Raw genomic sequence first — 14,333 nt, 5'->3', positions numbered from 1 at the left:
GATGAAAAGAAAGTTAATCTCGATGGTCCTGATGGTTTTAGATATTTTTGGCGCGATTTACGGAAAGAACCAAAGTATTTGTCAATACGAGTTCAAGGAGGTGGCAATGTTATAGTCTGGGGTGCCTTTAGTAGCTTAGGAAATAATAACTTAGCATTAATCAAATCGAATGGACTCTCTGAATTACCAAGATGTGTTGGAAATGCACCTCAAACCACCTTTGAATGTATTTCAAGACAGCAAAGTGATTTTTCAGCAAAATAATGCGTCGATTCATGTGTCTAATTCATCGAAAACGTGGTTTCAACGACAAAATATAGCTTTGCTATAATAGCCTGCGAAAAGCCTACATCTCAACCCTATTGAGAATGTATGGAGTTCTCTTGTACGAGAGGTTTATAAAGATGGGAAGCAGTACGCAACAGTTAATGAATCGAAAGATGGTATCTTGGGGACTTGGGAGAATTTGGACGTCAATTACTTCATCCATTTGGTCAATTCTATGAAGCAACGCGTCTACAATCTCATAGAAGCAGGTGGAAAATACATTGGGTATTAAATTAGTTTTCATTTAGTTAGTTAGTTATTTCCCTTTTAAGCGTGATAATATAATTTGTCACAAAAAGTCTGTTAACAAAATTACATATTTTCAATAAATTTCGTTCAGTTTAGTGTTTTCTGTGAAAATGTTTTATTAAATTAATTAAAAATGGAATTGCTCAATCAACCAGGTACATATCTTCACTTGCTTTTAATACATTTAGGCAAAAATTCTGCACCGTGATAATTTTTTGTCTCGTACCTTACTATGAACATCTGAACGTAATAATAAATTTGTTGTTCATTTTAATACATATCACACGCCGTGTCCCAGATTGTGGAATAAAATTATTACATATGCTTAGTTGGTTCGATTTGATTAGGGTTCGCTAAGAGGTTGTTGTTATAGGAATATAGGTCATCTGCGAAGGAATTACATCATACTCCCACATTTTTTTAAATTGCTAACATAAGACCAGAATTTTTTGGGTTCAGATTTAATTGAAGTCTGTAATAAGTCGAGTAAGTAGTATAAAGGTGTCCCAGAATTGCCACCATTCCCGTGAATGTCACGAAGTGAGCGATAATTCCCAGTCCTCATGTTTTAATCGTGTAGGAACTGTAAGGTGATTACTGCGATTAGGCTCGATTCCATCTGTTGGACTTAAGAAACAAGTGACACTTAAAATCCCTAAGTTTAACTTCATGCATTCCACCACTCATTAAATTGAAGGTAGCTTCCACTTATTTTAAGCCTCAGAATGAGTGGACTTAACTAAGTTAAGGAATAATTTCTGATCGAACTAATGCACTCGTATCTTATATTATTCTGTAATTTTACTGAAAAATTTTTGTTAACAAAACGTTTCGACTAAAATGGATGTAGCATTAGTAAATATATTTGCTGATGCTTTCGACGACGATATTAAAGTATTAATGGAAATTATTCAACATGGAGTCCCTAGACAAAATTAGGAATCGAGTTGATTTATTTCATTCATATGACCGTCCATGGGCAACCTTTTCTGTAAGACGGCCCTAACGGAAAAAATATCGGGCAACCGCGGGCCACCAAATAAACAATAATACATAATAATTATTATATATTATAACAAAAATAATGGTACATTTAATACAGGAGAAACGTACTGTAAACTATAAAATTAAAACAAATTTATTATTCAAAAAGACACTTCAACATAATATATGTGATCACATAGTGATGTGAAATTATTAAAAATAGTTATTCAATCGCATTAGCAAGTATACTAGTGGGATTTCTGTCATTGAATGTTTTTTATCATGTCGTCAATATCAGTACTAAGAGAAGTCGACGCAATTCGTAAGGTGTGTTCTAAATTTTGGTCCGTGATTCTCGATCGATTTTTGGATTTTGTATAGTTCATTTGCGTAAAAAACTGCTCACAGCAATATGTACTACCAAAGAGACACATTATTTTACACACAAAAATTTTAAAATTTGGGTATTTTTGATAAAAATCAAGCAAAGTCACATTTCTATTAAAGATGGCTTTCAGGGCATCATCTGATTGAAACTCTATCAACCCCATCTGTAAACTCTCTGGCATGATTTTTACGTCAACACCAAAAGGATTAAAAAATATGTGAAAATATTTTGCATGTTTACTGAAATCCTGGAAACGCCTTGAAAATTCTTCTTTTAATACGTTTAGTTCATTTGCGAAAGCGGCAGAATCAAAATTTTTGTAACTAGCAAGTATAGGAAAATGGTAAGTATTTTTTGCACGTAACTGAGTTTCCCATAGTTGACGTTTAGTTCGGAACGACTTGATGTGTGCGAACATTTCATGTATAAATTGTCCCCTGTTTTGTAAATTTACATTAAGGTCATTTAAGTACCTGGTAACGTCAACTAAAAATGCAAGTTCGGAGAGCCATACCTCGTCCGTTAACTGGCGAATTGACTTCCCTTTCATTTCCATGAAAATTTGGATTTCACTTTTCAAATTATAGAAGCGCTGTAACATCTTGCCTCTATTTAGCCAGCGTACTTCGGTATAATAAAGAACGTCATCATATTCTGACTCAAGATCTTCCAAAAATTCCTTAAATTGTCTATGATTCAAGCCCTTCGATTTTAAAAAATTTAATCATCACAACCTCCATTACAAGACGAAATTTGATTGATTTTGCGCATAGATTTTCTTGATGTATAATACAATGAAATGCAAAAAAAGTCTCTATTTTACATTTCTATCACGCAATTCAGATGCAATTCTTGATACTACACTTCCCATTGCACGAGCACCGTCTGTAGATACTCCACTTAATTTTTTCCATTGTAGTTGAAAACTTTCAAAAACATTTACCACCTTTTGAAAAATGTGTTCGTCTGTCGTCGTATCCTTCATTGGTTCAAGTGCTAGCAACTCTTCCGTTATAACACAGGGGCGGCTCATGACTTGAAAAGTTGATGAGGCAAAGCACAATACGCTCCAAAATATAAATAAATCAAGATTACTTAAATATTTTCTACTTAGTCAAATAAACAAATTTGTAAACTCATTTAACTGTCCACCAAGAACCAACGTGAAGGTGTAAGGAACTCTTGTAAGGAAAGGATGGGAATGACAGGACAAAAGGAAAGGGAAACGTGGTCAAAAAAACTAATATAACTTAAAAAAAAAACAAAATTAAAATAAACTTTAAAGAAAAAAACGAAAAACATATAAAACATAAATACTCTGGATTTATTTTAAACTTTTTTATAGATCAATAATTAACGATTTACTCAAATCCGGAACCGGCCGTTTTAATTCCTTAACTACATACAATTTATCATCATACGTGAAAGTAGAAAAAACAGAACTGCTATTGTCATTTAACATTAGTAGAGAAAAATTCCGATTTACTCGTAATCTTAAATAACGATTACCGAAATCAAATTATGACAAGCACAAAGCACTAACGCGACACACAGAAACGTAGGCACTTTTAAGACAAAATTCTGTTACCGAAATTTTGAATCAATTTATACACACACAGATTTGTGGCAAAACAATCAACGGCCTAATTTTGAATACTTCTGCAAATGCAGACTGCATTGTAATCGCACGTTCTCCGCGCGCAAATATTGTTGTCCATCTCTTTTGCAAGCACGGAAATGAGGCTAGCCTCAATTTTGTCTTTTTTCAACTCATACCGCTTATGAGTGTATTGCAGGTTGCTTGCCTATTAACGATATGATTTCTATATCCGCTGTAGAGGCAAGCTCCGAGTTTGCCTCATTCGCGTCACAAAATACATGTTGTGTCGAGTGTTTCAGCGCGCTGTTTAATTAAGGGAGCAACGAGTACCTACTGAGATAAAAATAAGAATATAATTAATTAATTTTCCATATTTATTTTTAAAATTTTAGAAAAAAGACACAAATTATTGGCCGAAATGTGTCGTTAAAAAATAGTAAAAATCCTAATAAGGCGTAAAATTCATTGGTGAGGCACTGCCTCACCTGCCTCATAGGACAAGCCGCCCCTGTTATAACAAAGTTTTCGTCGACAACACGAACAAAAATAGCTAATTGTGCTGTGTCCGTAATGTCAGTACTCTCATCGAGTGCTATGGAAAATGCAACACCTTTTTTGAGGATTTCAGCCAAGTTAAATTTAATGTTTTCACCCATCATTTCAATCCTTCTACTCACGGTTCTTCTTCTTAAACTGACTTCTGCAAAATTTCTTCTCTTTGTCCGGATAAAGGATGTGAGCTACAGAAGTTAGACACTGTTTAACAAATTCTCCTTCAGAAAATGGTTTTGAATGTTTTGCAATCATTTGGCTAACAACAAAACTTGCACGAACGATGTCGATACTTTCTTGGTGTTGTTTTAAAAAAAATATTTTGCTGTGTTAATAAATTCTTCTTTAATTTTTCAATTTTGTCCGTTCGAATCTGACCACTAAATCTGTCGAAATTTTGGGAGTGCTTAGTTGTAAAATGCCGTTTTATATTATATTCTTTTAAAACAGCAACAGATTCATTACATATCAGACAAATTGGCTTTTCTTTATGCAAAACAAAAAAATAGTCGTTGGTCCATTTTTCTTGAAAACTACGACATTCGTTGTCGACTTTTCTGCATTTGCTGGACGATGCCATCCTTACACCTCAATCGACAAATAATAACCGAATTGCAATAATATCACATGCACACATTTCTTCGAATTGTTTTTGATTTCATCGTATCCCACCCTGCTATGCGTGAAACAGTTGTTTTGTCGGGACGCGGTCTTTTACGACTTCCAAGAATTCACATGACTATGTTTCAATAAGAATTATTATTGGAATTTATCTTCTCAAACTTTTTTTTTAATTGAAAATGTAAATTGTAAATTTGAAAACGTTTATTTTAATTGAGGAATTCAATTGTACACATTGTGGGCCAAAGTTACACCAATCAAAAAATCTTTGGCGGGCCGGAAGTTTCCGGTCGGCGGGCCGCATTCGGCCCGCGGGCCATAGGTTGCCCATGGATGCATATGACGATTTATCCTTCTTTCGACGGTTTAGATTGACCAAGAATACTCTTCTAGGGATCCTTCCACAAACAGACAATTTTTGGAATTTCCAAATGATTTGTGAATATCACTTTTAACAATGCGTTAATGCAGTTAAGGCGGTATCACTCAGAATTTCGACACAACAGTTGAGCATAATGAGTCTACAGGTCGTCCAACTACCCTATAGTTTTATATTTAGTTGCCACCTTTGTGGGAATACAAGTTGTCCTTTCGCACCAGGCTGCATCAAGTAACAGTGGACTCTTAGCAGCGTTGTAATGAATATTGGTCTGGACCACTCACCACCGTAATAGCGTGGATGATGTATACCGTGATTGTCGGTATAGTTTTGGAAATTTCATTTTACCCTATAAAATTTTATTGACAATAACGAGACGGACAGTAGTACAATGGTACGAAATATTTATGGATCACACTAGTTCACCCGAATTTGTCGGAGAACATTTAGCAGGTAGTTATACTCACAAAATAATGGTCATTTTCATTCCTGAGTAACGATGGTCCCTGTGCGGACCTGGATTACTCTGCTTATTAACATCTGGGGACTACCGGCACGCGACAACTTAAGTTGTAAATATCTCTTGCTATTGTACTACTTTCCGTCTGGTTATTGCCAATAAAATTTTATAGGGTACAACGACATTTCCAAAACTATACTACAAACAAACCACCGAAAGAAACACTTTATGCACACAAACGATTTCCGAACAGAAACATTACCAGTAAATCTGAATTATAATTTATAAAAGCAATGATTCGAATTTTCTACACTTAGTGATCAAGTGATGATGGTGGTATGAAACACATTTTGCACAACGCTTATGAAGAAAATATGATTTTTAAGCTTGTTTACAAATTTATTGATACATTATGAAATATGTATAAAATAAACTATAAATTACTACCGTACGCATATAATCCTTTTTCTTGTATTACTACATCTTACATTAATAATAATAGGTTCACAGAATAAGAGTTCGATAAAATTTCAGTACCATGTGCTAATAAAAAATTATAAGACTAATTACTATACAAAAATATAAAAGATTGTTACAATTTCAACAAACAATGCAATAAATAAAATAAACATTTTGTGTACTCGAGTTGCAATGTAAAAAATAAAATAACAATAATAATAGCAACAAACAATTCAAAATTCAAACATATGGAACAAAGAATTTATTTACCTCTCTACCTTCTACTTTAAAAAAATAACTTTTGTACTCATCCTTAACTAATTAATTCACATAATATTTGAAAAAAAATCTTTCAATCTCTGTTGCGTTTTTTCAAATATAATATAACAAGTGGTCTGATTTTTTCCGACAAAATTTGTGACACAAATTAACGAGTAGCTGTTGCGACGAAAATCACACGAGTCGACGAAGGAGACGAGTGTGATTTTCCAAAAGCAACAGCTACGAGTTAATTTTCACACAAATTTTGCAGAAAAAATCAGATCACGAGTTATATTCGGCTTGACAATCCAAAGAGAAAATTTTTATTTACTTTTTACGGACAATAATTCACATAATTTATAGTTAGCGTATTCGTTGAGTAACCATACCTACTTAGTCTAAATAGTAACAAAACAACAAAATAAAACGTAAATACATGGTAAATACATTTCTAAACATCAAATTTTGTGTGTGCTGCTGGTTGATTTTCTTAATTCTGGGAGCAAGATTTGGTAATAAGACTGTGTATGAAATTCGAAATGCAGTGAAAGAAAGTCAGTGCCGAAAGACCGCAAGAACGCAAGATTCAATTTGGAAGCAGTTTACAGAATTTTGTGAAATACGCAAGTTTTCTCTAAATAAAGCAGTCGAAATGAACGAGGTGGCCAGTATTTTGGAAGATTATGCCTTTAACGCCAACAGAAAAGTAATTTGTATTATCGTTTTTTTTATTAAAGTTCATTTGACAAGTTTGACAAATTAATTTGACATAATTTATTTCGCTGAAAAACAGTGTTGTTGCCTGACAGAAGAATGTTTTTTCACTGACAATCCAACTCGAAAATTCTTAACCAATACAATGGCAGAATTGTTTGAAATTTGTCCAATGGCATTCACCGAAAAATTTTTTCAGTGAAAAAACATTCTTCTGTCAGGCAACAACACTGTTTTTCAGCGAAATAAATTATGTCAAATTAATTTGTCAAACTTGTCAAATGAACTTTAATAAAAAAAAACAATAATACAAATTACTTTTCTGTTGGCGTTAAAGGCATAATCTTCCAAAATACTGACCACCTCGTTCATTTCAACTGCTTTATTTAGAGGAAACTTGCGTATTTCACAAAATTCTGTACTCTGCTTCCAAATTGAATCGTGCGTTCTTGCGGTCTTTCGGCACTGACTTTCTTTCACTGCATTTCGAATTTCAAACACAGTTTTGTTATCAAATCTTGCTCCCATAATCAAGAAAATCAACCAGCAGCACACACAAAATTTGATGTTTAGAAATTTATTTACGTTTTGCCTTGTTATTTTGTTACTATTTAGACTAGGTAGGTATGGTTACTCAACTACTACGCTAACTATAAATTATGTGAATTATTGTCCGTAAAAAGTAAATAAAAATTTTCTCTTTGGATTGTCAAGCCGAATATAACTCGTGATCTGATTTTTTCTGCAAAATTTGTGTGAAAATTAACTCGTAGCTGTTGCTTTTGGAAAATCACACTCGTCTCCTTCGTCGACTCGTGTGATTTTCGTCGCAACAGCTACTCGGTAATTTGTGTCACAAATTTTGTCGAAAAAAATCAGACCACTTGTTATATTATATTTGAAAAAATTTTTCGGTGAATGCCACTGGACAAATTTCAAACAATTCTGCCATTGTATTGGTTAAGAATTTTCGAGTTGGATTGTCAGTATAAAATTTGTTGTGTCTGTAAATTTTTTCATATAGGATTCCCTTTGGCGTCTAAAAAAACAAAGAAGCAACTTTGTTTATTAGCATCGTAGAGTTGCCCTTGAACCTGATAATACTAGTTGAGATTGCGTTTAAGGGTGAATTTATTATTTACAATTGTTGCAAAGTCTACTTTTTTATGAGTGTGACGAATATGGCCGCATATGGGCATTTTTCCAAAAGTATATTTTTGCCTATAACACCATCTGGCAAGGCACCTAAATAATTGTCTGCTGGATGAATAAATAATCCATATTAAAATATGTACGTGTACTTTCCTTTTCGCGTCACGCTATTGTAAGGTGTACGACGGATCCGTACGTCCTTCTTCATGCCCCAATGTGCAACTTGATTGTTCCTTAGTCAAATTTTCTATTTGGGTTATTTCTGTCACAGTTTTGTGCACTCTGTTCACATAACCATCTTTTACTTCTTCTAAGAGCTCCGTGTCCATTAGATGAGGATCCAATCCATAATCTGCATCCGTAGTTGCATTGTCTGGAAATTTTTTGTGTTTCTCTTCACTCTGTCGTAGCGGAGACGTTTTCGGCATACTTAACACCGCTTTCCTTCTAATCCTTCTTGAATATACATACCTTTTAGTATGAACTCCAGGACTTCTTTGTGTAATGGCTTGGAAATATATTCACCTTCGGAATTCCCTGATTAACCAGTGGCAAACATCTCTTGTAAAATCTATTCTTTTTCTCCTACAAATTTCGCCAGTACAGAATTAGCCAAATACACTGACGTCATCCGAGGTCACCAAGATGGCAGCGTTTGACAACTAGCCGGTTTTCTCATAAGAGTCAATGCTAATATTTTCGGAATTCATTTAAATTTGAGAGTGTGACAACTGTGTTTTTATGGTTTGGTAAGTTTGTTACAGTTTCTACACTGTGTAGATATCTGTAAAACGCACCACAACGTTTGAATAGGCTTAAAAAATAATGTTTTCCAATGTGATGTACAGGTTAACTTCGCTGCATCTTATATCATTTGTTTTGCAAATTAATTCTTTGTTAATGTACATCAATGTTTTTTAAATACACTAGCATCTTAATATTATAATATTTTGTATTTTAGGAGAAAATGACTAAATTTTGTGCTGTTGTGGGTTGCGCGAATCGAAGCACAAGAAATGCGGACAAATTTTATTTTCCTTTCCCAGCAATTAGCAACAATAAAGGTAAATATATACAGGATGGGAAAAAAAAGCGGAAGCTTTGGTTAAAAGCCTTGAAACGAGTGGATTTAACGAAGCCAAAGTAAAGTATTCCTATGTTTGTTCGGATCATTTTATTTTAGGTACAGTAACTACCTATTAGATTTACAGTTTCTAATAAATTACTACATTGGTGCTCTTTTAGGTAAACCTGCAGATTTGTCGGATGTGGACCATCCTGATTATGTTCCATCACAAAATTTAGGATATCAAAATAAATCCACTCATAAATACTTGTAATTTTGAAAGACACAGTTGTTTAAAAAAGAGAAAACTGAATAAATGCCTCTAGACTTTTGAATGCACGAATTTCATTGTGGGTTATTTTACTTATTCCAAAAATAAAAAAGTTTAGAATGGTATTCATTGTTATGGTAGGGACATGGTCTAAACACAAATTAAAATTACTTGCACTCATTGTACATATAAGGATCTCCGCCGTTTAAATTGTTTAACTTTTGTACATATCTGTTTTTCTCTTTGAAAGAAAGACGTCGTGCATAATCACTTAAATTATCCATACTTTAAAAACAAATCACACACCTTCACTTAAACCCGTCACATTAACCTCAAACGAAAATATTAATTTCCGATTTACCGCTTAAAACACACGGATGTATTTTGGGTGACGAGGAATTCAGACCAAAACAGCGTTCTGTATTTTTATTTTTATTATGTATTTTTAAACTCAAATCGCCAAAAAAAGCACCCTGATACACAGAAAAGATATGAAAGAAGCTATTCATGTGTTTATTTTCTAGATAAATACCTACACTTTTAAATGATGTGCGAAAATGTTAACATTGCCACTTATGGAGTTTCACGGCGCTTGTCAAACGCTGAGTTCCCGCCACAGCGTGACGTCACGTGTTATTGGCTAATTATAATTTTCCGAAGCATTATTATTCGTCATATTTTTCAAAAAACTACTACTATTATTGATCAGTCTGTTGAGGTGAATCAACTTTGTTCCAAATTCGGAATAAAATTGTTTTCATTAGCTTTGGAACCATTTCAGAAGTAAGTAGGTATATCACATTTTTGATTGCCGAAAACATGATGATGTTACAGCTAATATCCGAAATTCGTTATTATGCATAATAACTAGACATTTTAGGAATTATGCGTAATAACTGAATTTTTCAGTTATTATGCACAATAACGGAAACGTTTAGGTAATATTGATAATAACTAACAGAGGAACAGGAATTATGCATAATACCTGAAACATTAGTCATTAAGCATATTGCCTAATAGGCCAGGGCTGATAATTTTTGAGAACAATAGATATTTACGATATGTGTATCGTAATGTGGAATTTTACGATACGCGATGGAAAAATTGTCCAACGAGCCGAAGGCGAGTTGGATAATCCATCAAGGATCGTAAAGAAACATTACGATACAAATATTGTACAACGTTTTATCTACTTTCAATAATTTTCATAAAAATTAACACAGATATTTTTATAATTTTTTAAATTGTGTTTATGGAGAAAAAATAAGGCGGCTAAATTAGTAACCGTAGTTACTGATTTGTTTACGTTTTTCACAAGCGTTCAGTGAAAGCAATTTATGTGCAAAAATTAGTGATTCAGAGGATAATTTGCCTTCCGATATTGAAGTGGCTACTCAATCTGCCATCGATACGTTAGTTCCTGGTAAATCTAAAGAACGTTACGAGATAGCGTACAAATATTTTGATGAATGAATGGAAGTTAAGAAAATTGGTGACGTTTCTGAACAAGGTGATGCATTCCTATTTTGCTGAACAAGCAGAGAAGTTAAAACCATCCTCCTTATGGTGCCGATATTCCATGTTGCGAACCTTGGTGTTGATTACGAAGAATGTTGATATTTCTGAATATCATCAGGTTGTGGCTGTCTTCTCGGAAATCAGAAGATTCCCGACCCAGAAAATCATTTATTTGTTCCAAAGAAGAGATAAATCAATTTCTTAAGAAAATGAATGATAAGGATTTCTTATTTTTGAAGGTAAATTGCAACTCATATTGATAAAAAACAATCTCAAATTTATATAGTTTCAGGTTGTTTTGATAGTCGGAGTGTTTGGTGCTTGTCGACACGAGGAGATCACAAATTTTACGGCACGAGACGTTAGAGCCGAAAAAGAATTTATCAAGATCACCTTACTGAATTCAAAAACTAAAATTATGTAGAATTTGCTATACCGAGAGGAAATTTTCAGGGAATAATTAACATGTTGCTTGGTCATAGAGGCTGGAAGTCGGATAGCATGGCAGAAGGATATGTTGAAACATCTGTCGAAAATAAGAAAATAATTGCTACGAAAATAACGGGTTCTTCAGTTACTGTGGGTTCAACAAATTAGGTCACGGTGGAGAAGCCCAGCTTCAACATGGGAACAGCGTCTGGTGTTAACTTTATAAATGCTTCAAACTGTGTAATTTATGTTAATAAATGGTTTTGAAACTTTCTTTTCTAAAAGTCACTCTTTACCGCACTAGTGCGGTAATTGTTCCTTTACCGCACTTAGTGCGGTAAAAACTACCATTACAATATCAAAGACAAACCTGTAATCTGGCACATTACATTGTGGGTATTGTTGGTGATTTAAAAGCGACGGTACGGTTTTGAGATTTTATTTCGTTGTTTACTGTTCGAGGGTGCCAGGGAGAAGAAGGAAGGGTGTTTAAAATGGTACACAGGTAAGCTCGGATTTGAAGAGGTGGAAGTAGGTAAAGAAGGGTTTAGAAAGTTCCAGAAGCGAAAAGAGAAAGTATGAAGAAGTGTAGGGCAGGTAAACGAAGGATAGGAAATATTTACATTTATACAAATATTACGAATGCCCTCAGGTAGAACACCTGATTTTGTGGGAACGGTTGTTCCTACAACATAATGAAAGTAGATAAAAAAATTTAGAACAGGATGATACCCATTGGAAAAGGAAGAAAATATAACAAAAATAAAAGGAAAAATCATTTACAGGCGATCTGAGGTCGGGAAGTGGAAGAAGGTGAGCTTTTAAGGGTAGAAAATGGTTTATCACGATTTCCGGCAAAACTCCAAGTCCTATCGCAAAAAGTTAAATAGCAAAGTTATAGATAATAAAAAGATCTACAACTTTTGTATTTACACTTTCTTTACATAACCTCAAAATTTATGCGAAAAATGCAAATAACCGAGTTTTTGGTTTTTTATTTTTATCTCCCACAAAAAAGTTTTTTTTTTCACGAAATTTGGTGAAAACTTATCTATTTATGTCCCAAAGTCACTGTAATTTTTTTGGTTCAAAATATTTATTTTTCCCCCTTATTTTGATTTAATATCGAAAAACCACCTTAATTTTCAATCGAAAATTCTCACGTCAAAATGTGTGCTTTTTTAAAAAAATCGGTGTGCTTTTTGTTCGTTGAAATCTCTACTTTCTGATGGTAAAAAAAAGTATACATTACTATGGCAAATTTTCACAGAAAATCCAAAAAACGAAAAACCCGAATTCAATTTTTTTTTAATCATGTAAAATTTTGAGCTATTTATTAAAATTTACACTTTAATTACTCGAAAAAAGTAAGATTCCATGTTACACTGATAAACTCAAAAATTTAAAATCCGATCGCCTGTAAATTATGTTTCCTTTTATTTTTGTTATATTTTCTTCCTTTTCCAATGGGTATCATCTTGTTCTAAATTTTTTTGTTCTCAAAAATTATCGGCCCTGGCCTATTAGGCAATATGCTTAATGACTAATGTTTCAGGTATTATGCATAATTCCTGTTCCTCTGTTAGTTATTATCAATATTACCAAAACGTTTCCGTTATTGTGCATAATAACTGAAAAATTCAGTTATTACTCATAATTCCTAAGGTTTCCGGTTATTTTGCATAATAACTGACAAGTTTAGTTATTACGCATATTTCGGATATTAGCTGTAACAATTATACTGTTCAGAATATATATTTTTTAAAATGCATTCTGCTTTTCTGGTGTATTTTTTTACAGTTTCTTCTAGAAAAGTTGAAAAATCGACAATTTAAAAAATCGAAAAACTAAAAAATCTGAAAAAAGTGACAAAACTGACAAACCGAAAAGTTGCAAAATCGAAAAAGCGGAAAATCGAAAAAGTGCGAATCGAAGAACTGAAGAAACGAAAAATCGAAACCCAAAAATTATAAAATTGTAAAATGATAATAATAAAATTGTAAAGACGAAAAACTGCAACTCCGAAATATCGAAAAACTGAAGAATTAAATATAGAGAAAGTGAAAAATTGAAAATCGAAAAATTGAAAAATCGATTAAATGAAAAAGTTTTAAAGTTGAATACTTACTCGAAAGATGGAAAAATTCTAAAATCTTAAAATTGACAAAGTGAAAAATTTTAATAATTATAATTATTATTATACAGATACATATTTAAAATGAAAACCAGCAAAATTGAAGAAACGAAAAATTGAGAGATCTAAAATTAAAAAAACGAAAAATTAAAAAATCTAAAGGTTGAAAAATCGAAAAATTGCAAATCGAAAAATAAAAAAATCCAAAAAATGAAAATTTTCACCTTGAAAAAAGAAAAATTAGAAAATTAGAACACCGAAAACCGAGAAATAGAAAAAAACAAAGAAAACAATGAACCGAAACCAAAATTTGCAAATCGAAAAATTGAAGAAATGAAAAATTGCAAAATCGGAAAAATGCAAACTGACGAATTGAAGAAACAAAAAATGAAAATACTGCAAAACTGAAAATTGAGAAACTTAAAAATCAAAAAAAAATATAATCGGTTATTACCTGTAACAAGATGTTAACAAAGTAAGTCCTAACACCTATCCTAAAATTGTTCTAATAGTTTTATTAAAGAGTTGCCGAATGCTCTTGAATTTGTTGTGATGAATTTTAAATAGCAGTTATATGCATTTTGTTGCTTTCATTTTAAAATAATAAGTAGGTACTTATACATAGATATGAAGTAATAAATTGCTGCTGTTCCATTCATATTTTTAGCGATTGTGCAAGTAAACAAGCTTTCCTTCAGGTTAAACCAATCATTTTCATAGTTCACATTATCAAAATGTAAAGGATAATTTCATGGTTTATGTTGGTGAA

At 32.7% G+C, this 14,333-nt stretch overlaps 1 long non-coding RNA gene across 1 annotated transcript; it reads right to left on the bottom strand.

The window, feature by feature from the left end:
* Positions 1–7,128: 7,128 nt before the first annotated feature.
* Positions 7,129–8,741, bottom strand: LOC135123748 (uncharacterized). The gene is made up of 3 exons (XR_010279709.1): positions 8,618–8,741; positions 7,405–8,519; positions 7,129–7,374 (listed from the first exon to the last, which is right to left on the bottom strand). It is a non-coding gene; the product is annotated as an uncharacterized LOC135123748 (long non-coding RNA).
* Positions 8,742–14,333: the final 5,592 nt, after the last annotated feature.

Source organism: Zophobas morio, unplaced genomic scaffold (genome assembly GCF_036711695.1).
Source record: "Zophobas morio isolate AGI-343-1 ecotype UQ-CSIRO unplaced genomic scaffold, CSIRO_AGI_Zmor_V1 ptg000006l, whole genome shotgun sequence".
NCBI classification, from domain to species: Eukaryota; Metazoa; Arthropoda; class Insecta; order Coleoptera; family Tenebrionidae; genus Zophobas; species Zophobas morio.
This window is presented reverse-complemented; position numbering and strand designations above follow the sequence as displayed.